Here is a 26,404-nt window from a genome sequence, read left to right on the forward strand (position 1 = left end):
CTGGTTTTGCTATCCAGGCGCGCAGAGCGCTATGGCTTAAATCATGATCAGCTGACGTTACTTCAAAGTCTAAGCTGCTTAACATTCCCTTCAAGTGGCAGAACCTATTCGGGCCTGGTTTGAAGGAGATTATTGCTGATATCACTGGAGGAAAAGGTCATGCTCTTCCTCAGGATAGGTCCAAATCAAGTGCCAAACAGTCTAATTTTCGTGCCTTTCAAAACTTCAAGGCAAGTTTGGCATCAACTTCCTCTAATGCAAAACAAGAGGGAACTTTTGCTCAGTCCAAGACGGTCTGGAGACCTAACCAGACCTGGAAAAAGGTAAGCAGGCCAAAAAGCCTGCTGCTGCCTCTAAGACAGCATGAAGGAACGGCCCCCTATCCGGTAACGGATCTAGTAGGGGGCAGACTTTCGCTCTTCGCCCAGGCGTGGGCAAGAGATGTCGAGGATCCCTGGGCGAAATTATATCCCAGGGATATGTTCTGGACTTCAAGACTTCCCTCCCAAAAGGGAGATTTCACCTTTCACAATTATCTGCAAACCAGATAAAGAGAGAGGCATTCTTACACTGTGTACAAGACCTCCTAGTTATGGGAGTGATCCATCCAGTTCCAAAGGAGGAACAGGGACAGGGATTTTACTCAAATCTGTTTGTGGTTCCCAAAAAAGAGGGAACCTTCAGACCAATTTTGGATCTAAAGATCTTAAACAAATTCCTCAGAGTTCCATCATTCAAGAAGGAGACTATTCGTACCATCCTAACTATGATCCAGGAGGGTCAATACATGACTACAGTGGATTTAAAGGATGCTTATCTTCACATTCCGATACACAAAGATCATCATCGGTTTCTCAGGTTTGCCTTCCTAGACAGGCATTACCAGTTTGTAGCTCTTCCCTTTGGGTTAGCTACAGCCCCAAGAATTTTTACGAAGGTTCTGGGGTCGCTTCTGGCGGTTCTAAGGCCGCGGGGCATAGCAGTGGCCCCTTATTTAGACGACATCCTGATTCAGGCTTCAAACTTCCAAATTGCCAAGTCTCATACGGACATAGTGTTGGCATTTCTGAGGTCGCATGGGTGGAAGGTGAACGAGAGTTTCCTTCCTAGGGATAGATTCTGTAGAAATGAAATTTATCAAAACTTCTAAATTCCTGCCGTGTTCTTTATTCCATTCCTCGCCCTTCGGTGGCTCAGTGCATGGAAGTAATCGGCTTAATGGTAGCGGCAATGGACATAGTGCCATTTGCATGCCTACATCTCAGACCGCTGCAACTCTGCATGCTCAGTCAGTGGAATGGGGATTACACAGATTTGTCCCCTCTACTAAATCTGGATCAAGAGACCAGGGATTCTCTTCTCTGGTGGCTATCTCGGGTCCATCTGTCCAAGGGTATGACCTTTCGCAGGCCAGATTGGACAGTTGTAACAACAGATGCCAGCCTTCTAGTTTGGGGTGCATTCTGGAACTCCCTGAAGGCTCAGTCTCTCCTTCCAATAAATATTCTGGAACTGAGAGCGATATTCAATTCTCTTCAGGCTTGGCCTCAGTTAGCAACTCTGAGGTTCATCAGATTTCAGTCGGACAACATCACGACTGTGGCTTACATCAACCATCAAGGGGGAACAAGGAGTACCCTAGCGATGTTAGAAGTCTCAAAGATAATTCACTGGGCAGAGATTCACTCTTGCCATCTTTCAGCTATCCATATCCCAGGTGTAGAGAACTGGGAGGCAGATTTTCTAAGTCATCAGACTTTTCATCCGGGGGAGTGGGAACTCCATCCGGAGGTGTTTGCACAATTGAGTCATCGTTGGGGCAAACCAGAACTGGATCTCATGGCGTCTCGCCAGAACGCCAAGCTTCCTTGTTACGGATCCAGGTCCAGGGATCCCAAGGCAACGCTGATAGATGCTCTAGCAGCGCCCTGGTCTTTCAACCTGGCTTATGTGTTTCCACCGTTTCCTCTGCTCCCTCGTCTGATTGCCAAGATCAAGCAGGAGAGAGCATCGGTGATCTTGATAGCGCCTGCGTGGCCACGCAGGACCTGGTATGCAGATCTAGTGGACATGTCATCCTTTCCACCTCGGACTCTGCCGTTAAGACAAGACCTTCTACTACAAGGTCCTTTCAATCATCCAAATCTAATTTCTCTGAGACTGACTGCCTGGAGATTGAAAGCTTGATGTTATCAAAGCGTGGCTTCTCCAAGTCAGTCATTGATACCTTAATACAGGCACGAAAGCCTGTCACCAGGAAAATTTACCATAAGATATGGCGTAAATATCTTTATTGGTGTGAATCCAAGGGTTAATCATGGAGTAAGGTCAGGATTCCCAGGATATTATCCTTTCTCCAAGAAGGTTTGGAAAAAGGATTGTCAGCTAGTTCCTTAAAGGGACAGATTTCTGCCCTGTCTATTCTTTTGCACAAGCGTCTGGCAGATGTTCCAGACGTTCAGGCATTTTGTCAGGCTTTAGTTAGAATCAAGCCTGTGTTTAAACCTGTTGCTCCGCCATGGAGCTTAAATCTGGTTCTTAAGGTTCTTCAAGGAGTTCCGTTTGAACCTCTTCATTCCATAGATATCAAACTTTTATCTTGGAAAGTTCTGTTTTTGGTAGCTATTTCCTCGGCTCGTAGAGTCTCCGAGTTATCTGCCTTACAATGTGATTCTCCTTATCTGATCTTCCATGCAGATAAGGTAGTCCTGCGTACCAAACCTGGTTTTTTTTATTTTATTTCAAAAACAAGCTTTATTGGAGAGTAGTTTGGAACAATTTTGATCAGTACATACATTTCTAGTTTTACAGATACATCATCATGAACAATCATAGTGAAGTGTCTAATACCAAGTGCTTATAGTCTTTTGGTAGTTCCAGAAGTGCATAGAGTTTGTTGCATAGTTTGTTTCTCCAATCTGTTTGACTTGTGTGGACGTAAGTCCTTGCTCTGCAGCTTGTTTTAACCATATAATTTGCTTATTAAGTATTAACATTTCTATCAACATCAAATCTTAAACTTTGAAGCTTAATCTCGGGATTACCACTGGTTTTGGTCAGTTCGGTTCTCGGAGTCCTGGTGCATCTCACCGAGTCTATATTGCTTCCCGAGATTATGGCCTTGCTCCTCATGTGCCAGGCGGAGCAAGTGCAGAAAAGAGAGATGGGGGTATGTAAGGTTAGAAGAGTAGTAAGAGGAGAAGGGAGAGTGAGAAAAGAGAGAAGGGGAAGAGAGAAAAAAAAAAAAAAAAAAGGAAGTGGGGGGAGGGGGAAGGGGGGGGAAGGGGCAGGGGAGATATCTTTAGTAGATGATTTTAGGCGGTAGTCTTTCCGGGGTTCTGTCCTGTGTTTGTGGCTATTCCTGTTGATGTTTGTTGTTATATCCCTCTACCCTCCCATCTCAGTGTCATCATTTCGTGTGTGCCTATTTTGCCTGTTTTGAGATAGTGGTATCTCTCTAATTTGAGTAAGTCCCCCACTCTGCGTCTCCATTCTTGGACGGTCGGGACCTGCGTTTTCTTCCAGTAAGTGGGTATTAGTCCCTTTGCTCCGTTTAGCGTGAGCAAGAGGAGTAGATATTTGTCTTCCCCGACCATCTTGGGTAGGCCATGATAGATTAAATACGTGGGTTTGGGCGGGATCATCACACCTAGTTTATTGCTCATTTCCCCTAGTACTTCTTGCCAGTATGAACGTATGCTGGGGCATTCCCACCAGATATGTAGAAGTGTTCCCTCCCCCCCACACCCCCTCCAGCAGTCCCCGCTCACTTGTGGGTAAATTCTATGGAGGCGTTGGGGAGTCATGTACCATCTGCTTAACAGTTTGTAGTGTGATTCTTGTAGTTTCATTGATACTGAGGCCTTTTTTGCTTTTATAAAGATCTTAGCCCAGTCTTTTGCGTCTATGTCTTGACCTAAGTCTTTCTGCCATGCAGTTGTGTAAGACGGTAGTGTGCATCCCCCTTTTGTAAGTAATGCCTTGTATAATAGTGATATGAGATGTGTCGGTGGCTGAGTCATGATACATAGTGTCTCGTAAAACGTTCTTTGTCTGGATAGAGCTGGTTTGTCCTTGTGCTTCTGTATGTAGTGTTGCATTTGCGCTGTTCTGAACCATGATTTAAAGACCTCAGGTGCCCAATCTGCCAGTTCGGCTTGTGTTTTAAGTTTACCCTGTTGTAGGATGTTGGCTATAGAAGTGTCCGCTAGTGTGTAAAATTTGCCCGTTGTGTGCGGTTTGTGTTCCATGCCTATGTCCGGGTTTTCTCGGACAGGGATGTTCGGTGAGTATAGTGTGGAGATGTGGGGTTCCTTAGCTATTATCCTATCCCATTCCTCAAACACTCCCCGAATCAGGGGGTATTGTGTGATGTTAGCTGGTCTGTTCCCAGAAGAGACCCAGGCCAGAGCTCCCACATTTCCACGTTTCAGTAGGTCATTGTCAATTTGAACCCAGGCTTTGTTACGCTTGTTTTGACTCCACTCAACTATTCTCTGCAATGTGATGGCTTTCTGGTATTCTTTTAATAGGGGCACGCCTAGACCGCCATCATTTCTAGGTATATATATGGTGCGTTTCTTTATTCTTGGTTTAATGCCATTCCATATATAGGTTTCTATGGCTTTCTGAATCTGCTGAATGTAAGATGTAGCTGAGAGCGCCGGGATAGCCTGCATTATGTACAGTACCCTTGGTAGGTTATTCATTTTGGTGACCCCGACGCGCCCCAGCCATGAAATGGTCTTGTTTTTCCAATTAGTTAAATCTGTTGTTATCTCGTCCCTAATGTTTTTATAGTTGATTTCTATTGTTTCCTTAATATCAGTGGTGATTCTTATCCCTAGATATTTTATGGAATGCCGTGCTAGTTTAATTGGGCAGTTGGACTGTAGGGTGTTGATGTGCTCTGGTCGTTCATTGACTATCAATATTTCTGATTTTTGTGGATTTAGTAAAAAATTAGACATGTTCCCGAAAGTCGAGAACTCTGCCAAGGCCTCCCTTAAGGAGTTTGGTGAGTCTGAGACCGACAGCAAAACATCGTCAGCATACATTGAAAGTTTTTGTTCTTTGCCACCTATCAGGAACCCTCTGATAAGGGGGTTATTCCTGATCTTGCTCGCCAACACTTCGATCGTAAGGGCGAATAGGATCGGCGACAGAGGGCAGCCCTGTCTAGTGCCGTTGTTGATTTTGAATGTACCAAACCTGGGTTTTTACCTAAGGTGGTATCTAATAAGAATATCAATCAAGAGATTGTTGTTCCATCTTTGTTTCCTAATCCTTCTTCAAAGAAGGAATGTCTATTACACAATCTGGACGTGGTTCATGCTTTAAAGTTTTACTTACAAGCTACTAAAGATTTTCGTCAAACATCTGCTTTGTTTGTTGTCTACTCTGAACAGAGGAGAGGTCAAAAGGCTTCGGCAACCTCTCTCTCTTTTTGGCTAAGAAGCATAATCCGCTTAGCCTATGAGACTGCTGGCCAGCAGCCTTCAGAAAGGATTACAGCTCATTCTACTAGAGCTGTGGCTTCCACATGGGCCTTTAAAAATGAGGCTTCTGTTGAACAGATTTGCAAGGCGGCGACTTGGTCTTCGCTTCATACTTTTTCAAAATTCTACAAATTGGATACTTTTGCTTCTTCGGAGGCTATTTTTGGGAGAAAGGTTTTACAGGCAGTGGTACCTGCCTTGTCCCTCCCTTCATCCGTGTACTTTAGCTTTGGTATTGGTATCCCACAAGTAATGGATGATCCGTGGACTGGATACACCTTACAAGAGAAAACATAATTTATGTTTACCTGATAAATTTATTTCTCTTGTGGTGTATCCAGTCCATGGCCCGCCCTGTCATTTTAAGGCAGGTATTTTTTAATTTGAAACTACAGTCACCACTGCACCCTATGGTTTCTCCTTTCTCTGCTTGTTTTCGGTCGAATGACTGGATATGGCAGTTGGGGGAGGAGCTATATAGACAGCTCTGCTGTGGGTGTCCTCTTTCAACTTCCTGTTGGGAATGAGAATATCCCACAAGTAATGGATGATCCGTGGACTGGATACACCACAAGAGAAATAAATTTATCAGGTAAGCATAAATTATGTTTTTTGAGGATAGGTGTGACCAGTGCATGTTTTAGAGATGAGGGAAATATACCAGTGCTGAGGGAGAGGTTGAAAATGTGTGTAAGTATGGGGGTGAGGGTAGAAGAGAGGGAGGGGTGTAGCTGTGAGGAGATGGGGTCGAAGGGACAGGTAGTGAGGTGGGAAGACAGTATAAGGGCAGAAACTTCATCCTCATTAACAGGAGCAAAATAGCTGCATTTTTGGATATTTGGGTTTTGGGTGATCGTGGGCTTTTGAGGGGGTGGGAGATTGGAAGTATGTTGAGAGCTGATTTCACTTCTGATTGAGTCAATTTTGTTGTTGAAGTGGCTCGCAAAATCTTGAGCTGAGAGAGAGGTTTTGTTAGGAGGTGGGGGTGGGCGGAGAAGAATGTTGAACGTGGAGAACAGACGTTTAGGGTTAGAGGAAAGAGTAGAGATGAGATTAGAAAAATATTGTTGCTTATAAAGATTAAGGGCAGAATAGTAGGAGTTCAGGATGAACTTGTAGTGAAGAAAGTGAGCTGAACTCCGAGATTTCCTCCAATGTCGCTCAGCAGTACGGAAGCATCTGTGTAGGTATCGTGTCAGAGGAGTATGCCAGGGCTGAGGATGAGAGTGTGGTTTCTGAGCTAAGGTTGGAGGGGCCAGAGTGTCAATGACCGATGTAAGGGTGGAATTATACTGGCAGATAGATTGGTCAGGGCAGGAAAAGGAGGTGATGGATGAGAGGAGAGGTTTGAGAGAGCTAGCGAGCTGATGCAGATCTACTGACTGTGCTTCTGTGAAGTTTGGTGTGAGGGGGAGTTGTAGGTAGGGAAGTGATGTTTCAAGTTAGGAGATGATGGTCAGAGAGAGGAAAAGGGGAGTTTGTTAAATTTGAAAGAGTGCATCGATAGGTGAAAGTCAGATCAATTGTTTTGCAGAGGAGGCAGTGGGATTGTCAAGAGGGATGTTAAAGTCACCAAGAATGAGGGCAGGGGTGTCTGAGGAAAGGAAATAAGGAAGCCAGGCAGCAAAGTGATCTAAAAATTGAGTTGGGAAGCCAGGGGGGCGGTATATGACTGCAACATGTATAGAGAGGGGAGAGAGTAACCGAATCATGTGTGCTTCAAATGAAGAAAATGTGAGTGAAGATAAGGGCTGTAAGAGCAAGAAGGTTAAGAGAGTGGGAGATATAGAGATCATGGATAGAAGTGAGCTTGTTGCAAACAGAGTGAGAGTTCCAGAGTGCACAAGTGAAGGGGGAGGGGTTTTTGGATGTAAGAGGAATGCGATTAAGGTTACCAGAGTTTAGTTTATGAAGTCTATTGAAAGGCACACAAGGAAGTGAAAGGCTAGGAGGTTGTGAGGGACCAGGATTAGGGGAGATGTCGCCAGCAGCTAGTATGAGCAAGAGGGAGAGTGACATGTGATGAGATGCAGATTTGCAGTAGTGAGACTGTTTTTTGGCTGAAGTGCAGGAGGGAGAGAGAGTGTTTAGGAATAGGTAGAGTTCATGAGTCCAAAAGTAAGGTGAGTATAAGAGAGATGGGCTAATGAACAGTGCAGGTGGAGAGGGAGAAGTAGTAATTGAGTAATGCAGTTTGTTATAGAGACAAGAGGTAGCAAAAAGGAATCTGAAGATATTGAGCATTATTATGAAAATGGGAACCAAGTAAACACATAAAACACAGGGATCTTTTCCAGATAAGCCCCGCCACTAATGCAAACAGTGCACGCACCAAAAGTTAAGCCCCGCCACTTTTGCTAGCTCCAATGTAATGCACGCACGCAACAGTGACGTATTACAATTTGCAATAAAAACAATGAACTTTCTTACGCTTTCGACTGTCGTTCATGACAAGGAGACGGCAATACCTTTTTTGCAAACACACGGAGTGATCCATCAGCAACGTTTATGCAACAATGGCCACCAAATGACACTTTCCACTGTTTCTGACAGATGGAGGTGTAATGCACGACAGTGTCGTCAAGAAATCGCTCTTAGAAAGGGATCTGAAATAAAAAATAAAGACCTGTCCCAATTTCACCCTCTTAAATAAAAAACAAGTTTCAATGCACCCAATTCACTAAAATAAAAGTACAAAGTTTCAATTCACCGTCTTCAATATAAAATAAAAATACAAAGTTTCAATGCACCCTCTTCAATACAAAATAACAATACAAGTTACAGTTTAGTACAAGTTTAATTTAATTTCACAAGTACAAGTTTCATTTCACACTGTTCCTGTTCAATAAACAATAAATGTACAAGTTTCATATCTTATTTATAGAAATGTTTTTGTTGTGGCGGGGCTTAACTTTGTTTTTGTTGTGGCGGGGCTTAACTTTTTTGCGGGACTTATCTGGAAAAGATCCAAACACAGTGTTACAGCAGCACTTGCAAAAGGATACAATGAGATACATAAAACATAGTATTACAATAGTACTTGCCTTGTGTCTTGCCCCTTGCCCAATCCTTGTGTAATTCTTGTATAATTCTTAAAAATTCGTGCCTCACATATAAAATGTTCACTTGGAAAATGTTAACATATGCTATTGTTAAAAAGTACACTGCCCTGTAAGCAATGCACTTCCCCAAACTAGTCTGAAATATATACAGGTAGGGCAGTCAGCTGAGTCCACTAAATTTAGTTGATTGCTAATCAAAGACAGTTGGTAAGGCCAATTGGAATGTTAGAATCTGGTCAGGGTGAGATTAGTTAAGTAAACAGACAATACAATTTGGAGGGGGTTAAGACTGTGACATAAGACAGCTATAAATTTTAGAGTTATAACAAGTATTGATATGGCTTGAGCATCACATGGCAATTAACTAGACATTAGAATTGAGACATTGTGAAAAATCATTACAATAAATGCCGGACTTAATTTTAACAATCTAAATTCATGTGCTCAATATACATATACACAGAGAGACTTGGAGTAAAATGACAGAAAAGCAGGGAATAGAAGGATTTCAATGCAGGGCCTTAATTCACATACCAAAAGGAAGACTTGGAGTAAAATGACAGAAAAGCAGGGAATAGTAGGATTTCAATGCAGGGCCTTAATTCACATACCAAAAGGGAGACTTGGAGTAAAATGACAGAAAAGCAGTTAATAGCAGGATTTCAATGCAGGGCCTTAATTCACATACCAAAAGGGAGACTTGGAGTAAAATGACAGAAAAGCAGGGAATAGCAGGATTTCAATGCAGGGCCTTAATTCACATACCTGAAAGCAGAAGAGACAGTAGGTTAATTCAGCATTCCTTAGCAGATGTCAGTAGGCAGTTTGTTAGTTAGTAACCAGCAGTGTGGAGAGTATTCAGTGTAATTCTATATATATAAGGATGTGGGGTTGAATTTATATGCTGTATAAGTGTCTTTATAGGTCTATATGTACTACATTAAAATTTTGTATGTATTTAACATAACATTAAATTAACCTATTGAAAACACTTGCGCCTAGATTTAGAGTTCTGCGTTAGCCGTCCAAACCAGCGTTAGGGGGTCCTAACGCTGGTTTTTACCGCCCGCTGGTATTTAGAGTCAGTCAGGAAAGGGTCTAACGCTCACTTTCCAGCCGCGACTTTTCCATACCGCAGATCCCCCTACGCCAATTGCGTATCCTATCTTTTCAATGGGATCTTTCTAACGCCGGTATTTAGAGTCTTGGCTGAAGTGAGCGTTAGAAATCTAACGACAAGACTCCAGTCGCAGAGAAAAGCCAGGAGTTAAGAGCTTTCTGGGCTAACGCCTGTTCATAAAGCTCTTAACTACTGTGCTCTAAAGTACACTAACACCCATAAACTACCTATGTACCCCTAAACCGAGGCCCCCCCACATCGCCGCCACTCTATTAAATTTTTTTAACCCATAATCTGCTAACCGCACACCGCCGCAACCTACATTATCCCTATGTACCCCTAATCTGCTGCCCCTAACATCGCCGACCCCTGCATAATATTTATTAACCCCTAATCTGCCCCCCCCAACGTCGCCGCTACCTACCTACAATTATTAACCCCTAATCTGCCGACCGGACCTCACCACTACTATAATAAAGTTATTAACCCCTAATCCGCCTCACTCCCGCCTCAAAAACCCTATAATAAATAGTATTAACCCCTAATCTGCCCTTCCTAACATCGCCGACACCTAACTTCAAGTATTAACCCCTAATCTGCCGACCGGACCTCGCCGCTACTCTAATAAATGTATTAACCCCTAAAGCTAAGTCTAACCTAACACCCCCCTAAATTAAATATAATTTTAATCTAACGAAATAAAATAAATCTTATTAAATAAATTATTCCTATTTAAAGCTAAATACTTACCTGTAAAATAAACTCTAATATAGCTACAATATAAATAATAATTATATTGTAGCTATTTTAGGATTAATATTTATTTTACAGGCAACTTTGTATTTATTTTAACCAGGTACAATAGCTATTAACTAGTTAAGAACTATTTAATAGTTACCTAGTTAAAATAATTACAAAATTACCTGTAAAATAAATCCTAACCTAAGTTACAATTAAACCTAACACTACACTATCAATAAATAAATTTAATAAACTATCTACAATAATATCAACTAAACTAAATTACAAAAAAAAAAAAAACACTGATCGGAACAGCCAATAGAATGCGAGCTCAATCTGATTGGCTGATTGGATCAGCCAATCGGATTGAACTTGAATCTGATTGGCTGATTCAATCAGCCAATCAGATTTTTCCTACCTTAATTCCGATTGGCATCATCTTGGATGACGTCCCTTAAAGGAACCTTCATTCGTCGTTAGTCCGTCGGTGAAGAAGGATGGCTGTGCGTCGGCTGTTTGAAGATGGTCCCGCTCCGTGCCGGATGGAAGAAGATAGAAGATGCCGCCTGGATGAAGATGTCTGCCGGTCCGGATGTCCTCTTCTGCCCGGATTGGATGAAGACTTTGGACCCTCTGGAGGAGCTCTTCTTGCCGGATAGGATGAAGACTTCGGACCCTCTTCTGGACGGATCGGTGATACCCGGCGTGGTGAAGACAAGGTAGGGAGATCTTCAGGGGCTTAGTGTTAGGTTTATTTAAGGGGGGTTTGGGTTAGATTAGGGGTATGTGGGTGGTGAGTTGTAATGTTGGGGGGGTATTGTATGTTTTTTTTTACAGGCAAAAGAGCTGTTTACTTTGGGGCATGCCCCGCAAAAAGCCCTTTTAAGGGCTGGTAAGGTAAAAGAGCTTTACAATTTTTATTTTAGAATAGGGTAGGGCATTTTTTTATTTTGGGGGGCTTTGTTATTTTTTTAGGGCACTTAGAGTAGGTGTAATTAGTTTAAAATTCTTGTAATCTTTTTTTATTTTTTGTAATTTAGTGTTTGTTTTTTTGTAATTTAGTGTTTGTTTTTTTTTGTAATTTAGTTTAGTTGATATAATTGTAGATAACTGTAGATAGTTTGTTAAATTTATTTATTGATAGTGTAGTGTTAGGTTTAATTGTAACTTAGGTTAGGATTTATTTTACAGGTAATTTTGTAATTATTTTAACTAGGTAACTATTAAATAGTTCTTAACTATTTAATAGCTATTGTACCTGGTTAAAAAAAATACAAAGTTGCCTGTAAAATAAATATTAATCCTAAAATAGCTACAATATAATTATTATTTATATTGTAGCTATATTAAGGTTTATTTTACAGGTAAGTAGCTTTAAATAGGAATAATTTATTTAATAAGATTTATTTTATTTCGTTAGATTTAAATTATATTTAATTTAGGGGGGGTGTTAGGGTTAAACTTAGCTTTAGGGGTTAATATATTTATTAGAGTAGCGGCGAGGTCCGGTCGGCAGATTAGGGGTTAATACTTGAAGTTAGGTGTCGGCGATGTTAGGGAGGGCAGATTAGGGGTTAATACTATTTATTATAGGGTTTTTGAGGCGGGAGTGAGGCGGATTAGGGGTTAATAACTTTATTATAGTAGCGGTGAGGTCCCGTCGGCAGATTAGGGGTTAATAATTGTAGGTAGGTGGCGGCGATGTTGGGGGCGGCAGATTAGGGGTTAATAAATATAATATAGGGGTCGGCGGTGTTAGGGGCAGCAGATTAGGGGTACATAGGGATAACGTAGGTTGCGGCGGTGTACGGAGCGGCAGATTAGGGGTTAAAAATAATATGCAGGGGTCAGCGATAGCGGGGTCGGCAGATTAGCGGTTAATAAGTGTAAGGTTAGGGGTGTTTAGACTCGGGGTACATGTTAGGGTGTTAGGTGCAGACTTAGGAAGTGTTTCCCCATAGGAAACAATGGGGCCTCGTTAGGAGCTGAACGCTGCTTTTTTGCAGGTGTTAGATTTTTTTCAGCTCAAACTGCCCCATTGTTTCCTATGGGGAAATCGTGCACAAGCACGTTTTGGAAACTGGCCGCGTCCGTAAGCACCGCTGGTATTTAGAGTTGAAGTGGCGGTAAATTATGCTATACGCTCCCTTTTTGGAGCCTAACGCAGCCCTTCATAGAACTCTAAATACCAGCGGTATTTAAAAGGTGCGGGGGAAAAAATACATGCGTAGCTAACGCACCCCTTTGGCCGCAGAACTCTAAATATAGCCGTTGGTATTCAATGGAATACATCTTAAAGACATTTAGCAAAAGTTTGCATGTACTTCGGTTGTAATATCTTAGTTATACTGGGGATATATATATATGAATTATAAGACCTTTTGTGTACATAGGGTTCTAATACAGCCCATGGACGGCCTGTCCCTTTAAATCTGTATAGCCAATTATGTTAATGATTTGCAGCAGCCAATCAGATCATTGTATAATGTATTTAAATGTCATGCAGATGTACTTAAGAATATGGGGCCTATTTATCAAAGGTTTTGCGGACCTGATCCGACAGTGCAGATCAGGTCCGCAAGACCTCGCTGATACGCTCTCCGCATTTAACATTGCACCAGCAGCTCACAAGAGCTGCTGGTGCAACGCCGCCCCCTGCTGACTGGTGGCCAATCGGCCGCCAGCAGGGGGGTGTCAATCAACCCAATCGTACTCGATCGGGTTGATTTCCGGCGATTCCTGTCCGCCTCATCAGAGCAGGCGGACAGGGTTATGGAGCAGCGGTCTTTAGATCGCTGCTTCATAACTGGTGTTTCTGGCGAGTCTGAAGACTCGCCAGAAACACAGGCCCACAAGCTCCGTTCGGAGCTTGATAAATTGGCCCCTATGTCTGAGTAAGGCCCGGGGGCCAAAACACGTTAGACACTACTATTTGACTGCTGCTTTTAAACTTTTCTATCCATGTTAAAATAAAATAAATAAAAAAGCGCTTAGGATGACTCGATGGTTTACCTACTTTTGGTAAACTACTGACCTGATTATTTTTGCTTTATTTATAAAGTTACAGTTGCAGCTTAGGAGCCCTTACAGTGTAGGCTCACTAATGTGAGTATTCAACTGCAAGTTAAGGGGACAACATATTCTGAGTTTTTTTTCTCTCTCTCCCCTTTTAGTAAGTGTTAACTTGTTTGCAAGAAGCTATTTACCTTAATTTGTAATTTTGAAAAATCACACATTGAAATCATTTTCAGTTGTTCTCTCTAAGGGCCTGATGGTGTAAAGCTCTCTATTCTGGCAAGACATAAAGAGAGAGATATGCTCCCTCTGCAAGACTAGTCCATTTGATTGGGTTGTAGTTTAAATTAGCAGAAACATCAATTTCATATACAAAAATAAACCTAAAGACACGCTATCCAATACATTTTGAACTCTGTAGCTGGCAAAAACAAGTAATTGTAAACACATTAAGTTGAAACTGATTTTATAATGCACTGTTTTCTTTGAAGAGTTAAAGGGAATGTAAACCCAATTTTTTTCTTTTATGATTCAGATAGAACATACAATTTTAAACAACTTTCCAAATTACTTCTATTAAATCTTGTTATTCATTGCTGAAGGAACAGCATTACACTACTGGCAGCTAGCTAAACACATACAATACATACAAAGAACATACAATTTTAAACAACTTTCCAAATTACTTCTATTAAATTTGCTTCATTCGCTTCTTATCCATTGCTGAAGGAACAGCATTACACTACTGGCAGCCAGCTAAACAAATCTAGGGGTCGATCCGATAAAAATCGTCGCCCGCAAAAGCCGGCGACGCCAATATTTGCGCGGGTTTGGTATCACATATACAGCGTAACCTAGAAGTTACGCGCGTATATTTCTGCCGTCGCCCGTAGTTTTTTGGGCTATAGGCAGGTATACCAAACCAGCGCAGTTTGGTATCCAATATGCAGCGTAAGGACTTACGTGGTGAAAATGGAGAAAACTTACTCCATTTTCACCTCGCCACAAAAAGCAGCCGTAAGAAGCCTTACGCTGACTATTGGAGCTCCGTAACTCCCTAAACTGGCTGCTAAAAAAAACCCTAACGCATGCGCAATGTCTATCTCCCTGTCAACCGCGATCTTCTAAAATAAACCTAACACCTAACGCATGCGCAATGTCTATCTACCTGTCAACCGCGATCCCCCCCCCGAAATCCCTAATAAAGTTATTAACCCCTAAACCGCCGCTCCCGGACCCCGCCGCCATCTACATAAACTAACCCCCTACTGTGAGCCCCTAAAACCGCCGCCATCTACCTTATCTATCCCCTAATTAGAACCCCTTACACCGCTGTCATCTACCTTATCTATCCCCTAATCTGACCCCTTACACCGCCGCCACCTATATAAAAATTATTAACCCCTAATCTAATCCCCCTATTCCGCCGCCAGCTATATTAATATTATTAACCCCTAATGTAAGCCACTTACACCGCCGCCATCTCTATTAAAATGATTAACCCCTTATTTAATCTACCTACCCCGCCGCCAGCTATATTATCTATATTAACCCTAAGTATATTATAGTTAATATAGGTATTACATTATATATATTAACTATATTAACCCTAATTATATTAGGGTTAATATAGTTAATATAGTTACTATAGTATTTATATTAACTATATTAACTCTATCTAACCCTAACACCCCTAACTAAATTTATATTAAATTAATCTAATTCATTTATAAACTAAAATATTCCTATTTAAATCTAAATACTTACCTATAAAATAAACCCTAAGATAGCTACAATATAATTAATAATTACATTGTAGCTATGTTAGGGTTAATATTTATTTTACAGGTAAATTGTTAATTATTTTAACTAGGTATAATAGCTATTAAATAGTTATTAACTATTTAATATCTACCTAGTTAAAATAATTACCCAATTACCTGTAAAATAAATCCTAACCTAAGTTACAAATACACCCACACTATCAATAAATTAAATAAACTACAAACATCTATCTAAAAATACAATTAAATTAACTAAACTAAATTACAAAAAAAACCAAACACTAAATTACAAAAAATAAAAAAAGATTACAAGATTTTTAAGCTAATTACACCTATTCTAAGCCCCCTAATAAAATAATAAACCCCCAAAATAAAAAAAATTCCCTGCCCTATTCTAAATTAAAAAAATTTAAAAGCTCTTTACCTTACCAGCCCTTAAAAGGGCCTTTTGTGGGGCATGCCCCAAAGAATTCAGCTCTTTTGCATACAAATACAATACCCCCCCCCCATTACAACCCACCACCCACATACCCCTATTCTAAAACCACCCAAACCACCCTTAAAAAAGCCTAACACTACCCCCCTGAAGATCTCCCTACCTTGTCTTCACCACACCGGGCCGAACTCCTGATCCGATCCGGGCGATGTCTTCCTCCAAGCGGCAAAGAAGAATTCTTCCTCCGGCGATGTCTTCCTCCAAGCGGCAAAGAAGAATTCTTCCTCCGGCGACGTCTTCCTCCAAGCGGCAGCAAAGTCTTTTCTTCCGGCGGCATCTTCAATCTTCTTTCTTCGCTCCGCCGCCGCGGAGCATCCATCCCGGACGACTACTGAACTACGAATGAGGTACCTTTAAATGACGTCATCCAAGATGGCGTCCGCCGAATTCCGATTGGCTGATAGGATTCTATCAGCCAATCGGAATTAAGTTAGAAAAATCTGATTGGCTGATTGAATCAGCCAATCAGATTCAAGTTCAATCCGATTGGCTGATCCAATCAGCCAATCAGATTGAGCTCGCATTCTATTGGCTGATCGGAACAGATGTAGTTTATTTAATTTATTGATAGTGTAGGTGTATTTGTAACTTAGGTTAGGATTTATTTTACAGGTAATTGGGTAATTATTTTAACTAGGTAGATATTAAATAGTTAATAACTATTTAATAGCTATTATACCTAGTTAAAATAATTAACAATTTACCTGTAAAATAAATATTAACCCTAACATAGCTACAATGTAATTATTAATTATATTGTAGCTATCTTAGGGTTTATTTTATAGGTAAGTATTTAGATTTAAATAGGAACATTTTAGTTTATAAATGAATTAGATTAATTTAATATAAATTTAGTTAGGGGTGTTAGGGTTAGATAGAGTTAATATAGTTAATATAAATACTATAGTAACTATATTAACTATATTAACCATAATATAATTAGGGTTAATATAGTTAATATATATAATGTAATACCTATATTAACTATAATATACTTAGGGTTAATATAGATAATATAGCTGGCGGCGGGGTAGGTAGATTAAATTAGGGGTTAATCATTTTAATAGAGATGGCGGCGGTGTAAGGGGCTTACATTAGGGGTTAATAATTTTAATATAGATGGCGGCGGTGTTAGGGGCTCACTTTAGGGGGTTATAGATATAATATAGCTGGCGGCGGGGTACGGGAGCGACGGTTTAGGGGTTAATAACTTTATTAGGTTGCGGCGGGGTACGGGAGCGGCGGTTTAGGGGTTAATAGCTTTTTTATTGTTAGGATAGTGAGGGGGGATAGCGGATAGAGGGTTAGACGTGTCGGGCTTTGTTAGGGAGGCGTGTTAGACTTGTCGGGCTATGTTAGGGAGGCGTGTTAGACAGTGCGGGTGTTTTAGACTTTAGTCAGGTTTTATAGGCGCCGGCCGTTTCTAACGTGCCGCAAGTCACTGGCGACGCCAGAAATTTGTACTTGCGCAGATTTCTGGACATCGCTGGTTTGTCAGACTTACGGCACGTCAGCATCTGACGGCGACTTATATAGGATAGCTCGAGTTGCGAGCTGAAACTGCGGGCGACGCCGGTTCCCTCACTTGCGCCGCAAACTGCGATCTATATCGGATCGCGCCCCTAGTTAGCCAATCACAAGAGACAAAGGTGTGCAGGCACCAATTAGCAGCAACTCCCACTGGTGTATATGTGCATATTTTTTTTCAACAAGAGATAATAAGAGAAGGAAGAACATTTGAAAATATAAGTGAATTTAAAAGTGTCTTAAAATGACATGCTTTATCTGAATCATGCAAGTTTAATTTTGACTTTCCTGTACTGACTGATCTGGGATGAGTGACAAGCCCTGCTCTTGTACACTTGATTGCATACAAGAACAGCTTGTGTAATCTTAAATATGGGAAGCAGATGCTGTCTTGCAATCCATAATTACGGTGGACAGGTTCCTTGCCTGGGAACATTGTTTGCAAGAAATGTTACAAACAAGGGCCTTTATCACTAAGCAATACAACATAGCCATACTTATCTGCAGCAGTAAGGCTTTTGCTGTATAAGAACCCTGATACTCTAATTAGCGGATGTGCATAGATCCTAAATGTTAAGATATCTAGAAGACCATAGTCAATATCTACAAATGAGAAATAGCCCAGTTTGGTAATGTACTACAAATATCATTTATTGACTTTATTGATATTCATAGATACATATTAGGCTTTAGTTGGAAAATGCTTGGCACTCAGGTAGTCATAATGCATTCTGGCAGCTGTCGTTTCATTGCCAGTTCCACACACTCTGGGTCCCTAATTAATCCCATTAGGCAAAACGATAGTACAGTTATTATATAATTAGAAGTAAAAATCCTCTCTTACCTTATACAGATAATAAGGATCAACCATAGGATCATAATTACTATGATGTTTAGGTAACGTGCACAGTAGTGTTGCTCTCCACTAACAGATCTGCAGTAAGGATACAACTGTGATCTTTTTTAAACTTGTCTTAAAGGGACAGTAAATATTTTGTAACTAAAATATATTCCAATAAATTAATTTACTAGGTGAATGTGTCTCTTTTTTAATATCATCTTCTTTTTTTTTACAGCAGTTGTTTTTCAGTGGTCAAACTCCACCCATTGCTTGCCTTATTTTAAGGAGCCAAGCTAAACTTTTTTTTTACTGGAGTAGACAAAGATAGTCGTTGTCATTTTGTTGGCAAAGTCTCCATTATTTTATTTTTTCTCTGCTGGGGTCAGTTATGGCCATGTATGCAGTTTTAAGCTTGCCATGTATGTAGTCTCTTTTTCTTAATTCTCTTTTTTCTCTCTCTCTTTTTTTTTCTCTATTTTTTCTCTCTCTTTTTTCTCTCTCCTTTCTCTTTATTTTTTCTCTTTCTTTTTCTTTCTCTCTTTCTCTCTTTCTCTCTCTTTCTCTCTCTCTCTCTCTCTCTCTCTCTTTCTTTCTTTCTCTCTTTCTCTCTCTCTCGCTCTCTCTCTCTCTCTCGCTCTCTCTTTTTTTCTCTCTCTCCTTTTCTTTCTTTCTCTCTCTTTTTCTCTTTCTCTCTCTCTCTCTCTCTCTCTCTTTTTCTCTCTTTTTTTTTTTATACACCCGGTTTCTTGGTGTCAAGCCAGGTAGCCCCCCCTCTGGCTCCGCCCCCCAGCCATTCTCTTTGCCGCTCTGAACAAGTAGCATCTCCACGAGGATGGTAAAGAGTATGTGGTGTTAGTTGTAGTTTTATTTCTTCTATCAAGAGTTTGTTATTTTAAAATAGTGCCGGTTTGTACTATTTACTCTACAACAGAAAGTGATGAAGATTTCTGTAAAAAGAGGAGTATGATTTTAGCACCAGTAACTAAAATCCATTGCTGTTTCCACGCAGGACTGTTGAAACCAGAGAACTTCAGTTGGGGGGAACAGTTTGCAGGCTTATCTGCTTCAGGTATGATCAGTCACTTTTCTAACAAGACCTAGTAATGCTAGAAGACTGTCAGTTTTCCCTTATGGGATAGGTAAGCCATTTTCTTAGACTCAGTTACAGAATTAAGGCTTATAACTTGGGCTCTATGCTGGTTGACACTATTGTGGGCTTAATCGATTGACTTTTATCATGTTTATATGACATTTGGAGTGTTTTGCAAACTTTGAAACACTTTTGGGGACGTTTATTTGCGCCTGGCAGTCGTTTAGACACCTAATCTTGTCAGAAAGGCCCCTTCACTCTGGAATGCAGAGGGAGGAGGCCTCATTTTCGCGCCTCAGTCGCGCAGTTACTTTCTCTAGGCAGTGCATGCAGCTTCACGTGAGGAGGTCCAGTGGCTTAGAAAAGGACTCAGAGAGGCTTATTACTATTGTGAATAACCCCTAAGGAAGGTAAAAGCCGCAGCAAAGTCTGTGGCAGGGACTGTAGTGTGTTTAAACCGGTCAATTGTGATTATTAGCTCCGGTTTGGTCATTTAGGGGTTAAGGGACTTGAAATTTGGTGTGCAATACTTTTAAAGCATTAAGACACTGGGGTATACATTTCATAAAGATCGGATATTTCTTTGATGTTTTTTCGATCATTCAGAAATAAAGTGTGCCCTTTTTATTATTTAAAGAGACAGTAACGGTTTTGTTTAAAATTGTTTTTATTGCATTAAAAGCCTGCCTAAGTCTGTTTAACATGTCTGTACCTTCAGATAGCCTATGTTCTGTGTGTATGGAGGCCAAGGTGGTTCCCCCATTAAATGTATGTGCGAATTGTGCCATGGCGTCCAAACAGAGTAAGGACAGTTCTGTCACATTTAATAATGTTGCCCAAGATGATTCTTTAAATGAAGGTAGTGGGGATAGTTCATCATCCTCTCCTTCTGTGTCAATACCAGCTTTGCCCGCGCAGGCGATACCTAGTACATCTAGTGCGCCAATGCTTGTTACTATGCAGCAATTAACAGCAGTAATGGATAATTCTCTAGCAGCTCTTTTATCCAAACTGCCAGCATTTCCTAGAAAGCGTGATTGCTCAGTTTTAAATACAGAGGATGAGCAAGTAGGCGCTGACGATAATTTATCTGTTATGCCCTCACATCAATCTGAGTTGGCAGTGAGGGAGGGTCTGTCTGAGGGAGAAATTTCTGACTCAGGAAAAATTTCTCAGCAGGCAGAACCTGACATCGTGGCATTTAAATTTAAGCTAGAACATCTCCGCGCTCTGCTTAAGGAGGTGCTAGCTACCCTTGATGATTGTGATACTTTGGTGATTCCAGAGAAGTTGTGCAAAATGGACAAATTCTTAGAGGTCCCAGTGCACGCTGATGCTTTTCCGATACCCAAGAGGGTGGCAGACATAGTGACTAAGGAGTGGGAGAAGCCAGGTGTACCTTTTGTTCCCCTTCCTATATTTAAGAAAATGTTCCCCATTGTCGACCCCAGAAGGGATGCATGGCAAACGGTCCCTAAGGTAGAGGGGGCAGTTTCAACGTTAGCTAAGCGCACAACTATTCCTATAGAGGACAGTTGCACTTTCAAAGATCCTATGGATAAAAAATTGGAAGGATTGCTTAAGAAGATTTTTGTTCAGCAAGGTTTCCTTCTTCAACCAATTTCGTGCATTATTCCTGTCACCACAGCGGCGTCTTTTTGGTTCGATGAACTAGAAAATTCGCTCCAAAAGGAGACTCCATATGATGAGGTCATGGACAGAATTCACGCGCTAAAGTTGGCTAATTCCTTTATTTTGGATGCCGCTTTTCAATTAGCTAAATTAGCGGTGAAAAATTCAGGTTTTGCAATAGTGTCACGCAGGGCGCTTTGGCTAAAATCTTGGTCGGCGGATGTGTCGTCCAAAACAAAATTGCTTAATATTCCTTTCAAAGGTAAGACCCTTTTCGGGCCAGAATTGAAGGAGATTATTTCAGACATCACTGGGGGAAAGGGCCATGCCCTCCCACAGGATAGGCCTTTCAAGGCTAAGAATAAGTCTAATTTTCGTTCCTTTCGCAATTTCAGGAACGGACCGGCTTCTAACTCTGCAGCCTCTAGACAAGAGGGTAACACTTCCCAGCCTAAACCAGCATGGAAACCATTGCAAGGCTGGAACAAGGGAAAACAGGCCAAGAAGCCTGCTGCTGCTACCAAGACAGCATGAAGGGGTAGCCCCCGATCCGGGACCGGATCTAGTAGGGGGCAGACTTTCTCTCTTTGCTCAGGCTTGGGCAAGAGATGTTCCGGACCCCTGGGCACTAGAAATTGTCTCTCAGGGGTATCTTCTAGAGTTCAAGGAACTTCCTCCAAGGGGAAGGTTCCACATGTCTCGCTTATCTTTAGACCAGATAAAGAGACAGGCATTCTTACGTTGCGTAGGAGACCTATTAAAGATGGGAGTGATACACCCAGTTCCAACAGTGGAACGAGTTCTGGGTTTTTACTCAAACCTGTTTGTAGTTCCCAAAAAAGAAGGAACTTTCAGGCCAATTCTGGACTTAAAAATTCTAAACAAATTCCTCAGAGTTCCATCATTCAAAATGGAAACCATTCGGACGATTTTACCAACGATCCAGGAGGGTCAATATATGACTACCGTGGACCTAAAGGATGCGTACCTGCATATTCCTATCCACAAAGATCATCATCAGTTCCTGAGGTTCGCCTTTCTGGACAAACATTACCAGTTTGTGGCTCTTCCGTTCGGTTTAGCCACTGCTCCCAGAATTTTCACAAAGGTGCTAGGGTCCCTTCTAGCGGTCCTAAGGCCGAGGGGCATTGCAGTAGCACCTTACCTAGACGACATTCTAATTCAAGCGTTGTCCCTTCCCATAGCAAGGGCTCATACAGACATTGTTTTAGCCTTTCTCAGATCTCACGGGTGGAAGGTGAACATAGAAAAGAGTTCCCTGTCCCCGTCCACAAGGGTTCCCTTTCTGGGAACAATAATAGACTCAGAGGTCAGAAAGTTAAAGCTTCTAAACGCTTGTCGAGTTCTTCAATCTATTCCTCAGCCCTCCATAGCTCAGTGCATGGAGGTAATAGGACTAATGGTTGCGGCAATGGACGTGGTTCCTTTTGCTCGAATTCATTTAAGACCATTGCAACTGTGCATGCTCAAACAGTGGAATGGGGATTATGCAGACTTGTCTCCCCAGATTCAAGTGGACCAGATAACCAGAGACTCACTCCTCTGGTGGTTGGCTCAGGATCACCTGTCTCAGGGAATGAGTTTCCGCAGACCAGAGTGGATCATTGTCACGACCGACGCCAGTCTCTTAGGCTCCCTGAAAGCTCAGGGTCTATGGTCTTGGGAAGAGTCTCTTCTCCCGATAAACATTTTGGAACTGAGAGCGATATTCAATGCGCTCCTGGCTTGGCCTCAACTAGCGAAGGCCCGGTTCATAAGATTTCAGTCGGACAACATGACGACTGTAGCGTACATCAATCATCAGGGAGGAACAAAGAGTTCCCTGGCGATGAGAGAGGTATCCAAGATCATCAAATGGGCGGAGGATCACTCCTGCCATCTATCTGCAATTCACATCCCAGGAGTGGACAACTGGGAGGCGGATTATTTGAGTCGTCAGACTTTCCATCCGGGGGAGTGGGAACTTCACCCGGAGGTCTTTGCCCAGTTAACTCAACTATGGGGCATTCCAGATATGGATCTGATGGCGTCTCGTCAGTACTCCAAGGTTTTTCGCTACGGGTCCAGATCCAGGGATCCCAAGGCGACACTAGTAGATGCATTGGTGGCGCCTTGGTCGTTCAATATAGCTTATGTGTTTCCACTGTTCCCTCTCCTTCCCAGGATCAAACAGGAGAAGGCCTCGGTGATTCTAATAGCTCCTGCATGGCCACGCAGGACTTGGTATGCAGACCTGGTGAATATGTCATCGGCTCCACCATGGAAGCTACCTTTGAGGCAGGACCTTGTAGTACAAGGTCCATTCGAACATCCAAATCTAGTTTCTCTGCAACTGACTGCTTGGAAATTGAACGCTTGATTCTATCTAAGCGTGGGTTTTTGGATTCGGTTATAGATACTCTGGTTCAGGCCAGAAAACCTGTGACTAGGAAAATTTACCATAAGATATGGCAAAAATATATCTGTTGGTGCAAATCCAAGGGTTACTCTTGGAGTAAAATTAGAATTCCTAGGATACTTTCCTTTCTCCAAGAGGGTTTGGATAAAGGTTTGTCAGCTAGTTCTCTAAAAGGACAGATATCTGCTCTGTCTGTCTTGTTGCACAAACGTCTGGCAGCCGTGCCAGATGTACAGGCGTTTGTACAGGCATTAGTTAGAATCAAGTGTGTCTACAGACCTATGACTCCTCCATGGAGTCTAAATTTAGTTCTTTCAGTTCTTCAAGGGGTTCCGTTTGAACCTTTGCATTCCATAGATATTAAATTACTATCTTGGAAAGTTCTGTTTTTGGTTGCTATTTCTTCTGCTAGAAGAGTTTCCGAAATGTCTGCTTTGCAGTGTTCTTCACCCTATCTGGTATTCCATACAGATAAGGTAGTTTTACGTACTAAGCCTGGTTTTCTTCCAAAGGTGGTTTCCAATAGGAATATTAACCAGGAAATAGTTGTTCCTTCTCTGTGTCTGAATCCAGTTTCGAAGAAGGAACGTTTGTTACATAACTTAGATGTAGTTCGTGCTTTAAAATTCTATTTAGAAGCAACAAAGGATTTCAGACAGACATCTTCTTTGTTTGTCGTCTATTCTGGTAAGAGGAGAGGTCAGAAAGCTACTGCTACCTCTCTTTCCTTTTGGCTAAAAAGCATCATCCGTTTGGCTTATGAGACTGTCGGCCGGCAGCCTCCTGAACGAATTATAGCTCACTCTACTAGAGCTGTGGCTTCCACATGGGCCTTCAAGAATGAGGCTTCTGTTGAACAGATCTGTAAGGCAGTGACTTGGTCTTTTCTGCATACTTTTGCCAAATTTTACAAATTCGATACTTATGCTTCTTCGGAGGCTGTTTTTGGGAGAAAGGTTTTGCAAGCTGTGGTGCCTTCCGTTTAGGTTACCTGACTTGTTCCCTCCCTTCATCCGTGTCCTAAAGCTTTGGTATTGGTTCCCACAAGTAAGGATGAAGCCGTGGACCGGACACACCAATGTAGGAGAAAACAGAATTTATGTTTACCTGATAAATTTCTTTCTCCTACGGTGTGTCTGGTCCACGGCCCGCCCTGGCTTTTAGTCAGGTTTAAATTTTTTATTTTTCTGTACACTACAGTCACCACGGCACCTTATGGTTTCTCCTTTTTCTCCTAACCGTCGGTCGAATGACTGGGGGGCGGAGCCAGAGGGGGGGCTATATGGACAGCTTTGCTGTGTGCTCTCTTTGCCATTTCCTGTAGGGAATGAGAATATCCCACAAGTAAGGATGAAGCCGTGGACCGGACACACTGTAGGAGAAAGAAATTTATCAGGTAAACATAAATTCTGTTTTTCTGAGCGAGGAGGATATTTCCCTCTTGTTGCCAGTATAGGTTGTGACAAATTTAATTTTATTGTCCTCTTTTTCACTTTTAGTCATTGAAAACTCCAAAAGTTTCTGACATTGTTCTTTCAGCAATTTGGTCGGGTAACTCCTTTCTTTAAAGTGGCCCTCAGTCAGTTGGGTGTCCCTATTGGTCCCTTCTGTGTTATTTCTTAGGACCTTCTGTAACTGGGACTTAGGAAGTGCCTTTTTGAGTGCTGGTGGGTGACAACCGGTGTAATCTAACAGAGCATTACAGTCGGTTTATTTAGAAAATAAGGTGGATTGAATCCTTCCATTGCCTTTATACAGCCTCACATCAAGGAAGTAAATTTGTGAATGATCGTTTTGTATCTTAAACTTTAGTGCTGCATTGATAGAGTTTAGTTCTGTAAACCAAGCATCCAATTCTAATTTGTTCCCCATCCAAATGAGGAACAAATGTCAATGTACCTCCTGAAAATTCTGATCTCCTTTTATTTGAAACAGCTGTGTTTCCAATTCTTCAAAGATGGACATAAATAAGTTTGCATAGGATGGAGCCTCATTGGACTACATCGCTGTCCCTGTTATTTGTAAGAAGAACTGATTTTCGAATCTGAAATAGTTGGTACTCAGAATTACAGGAGGTACAATAGAAACTCAGGAGGTGGTCCCACATAGGGGTATCTTGCGAGTTGTATCGCAATGGTGTGAAGACCCTCGTCATGAAGGATGACCGTATATAAACTTGTTACGTCAAGTGTTACTAGATAGTCATCATCACCTATCCCATCTATTGTTGAAAGTAATTCCAGCAATGTAGAGGAGTCTCTCAGATAAGAGAGCATGTTCATAACAAGAGGCTGGAGAAAGGAGTCCATGAATGGGGCTATGGGTTGCTGTATCGACCCAATAGCAGAGACAATGGGTCTCCCCGGTGGTTTTTGCAGTTGCTTATGGATTTTGGGTAACGTATAAAACACTGGGATCCTTGGGTAAGTAACCGTCAGGAAGGCCAGTGTATCCTTGTCCAGGATATCTTGTAGTGCTGCCAATAAATACTAGTCGATTTTAGTCTTGAACCCAGATGTCGGATCGCATGGTAGTTTTCTATATGTACTTTGATCCATAAGTTGTGATAATAATTCTGCCTTGTAATCGCTGTAGTCTAATAAGACCACCGCTCCGCCCTTATTGGCCTCACGTATGATAAGGGTGTTGTCATCAGTAAGCTTCTTTAAAGCTTCTCGTTCCTCAGTGGAGAAGTTGTTATAAGTGTCATTCCTATGGTGTTTAATAGAATCCTCCATCTCCTTGAGGGTTAGTCTTGTAAAAGTATTGATACTAAAGTTGTTAGAACTCGGGACATTTGTAGATTTTTTACGAAACTGTCTTCGTTCTTGTTTGCTATTCCCAAATTTCTCTTTTAGTTGCAATTGTCTATGGGATATCTTGGTATCAATAAACAGATCAAAAGGGTCTGTCCTGCATTTAGGGATACACGCAAGTCCCTTATTAAGCACCTGTAGTTCTAATGTTCTCAGAGGGTGGTTACTCAAATTAACTACAATACTTTTGGTTGTCATTTTGGAGGTATAAGTGGAGGTTTTCTCTTTGTACCCCCCCCCCCCGCCTTGTAGTAGCTCTTTTCTCTTGTTAAGTGTGTTCAGTCCATGGGTCATCCATTACTTATGGGATATATTCTCCTTCCCAACAGGAAGTTGCAAGAGGATCACCCAAGCAGAGCTGCT

This window comes from Bombina bombina, chromosome 2 (assembly GCF_027579735.1).
Source record: "Bombina bombina isolate aBomBom1 chromosome 2, aBomBom1.pri, whole genome shotgun sequence".
In the NCBI taxonomy this organism is placed as follows: Eukaryota; Metazoa; Chordata; class Amphibia; order Anura; family Bombinatoridae; genus Bombina; species Bombina bombina.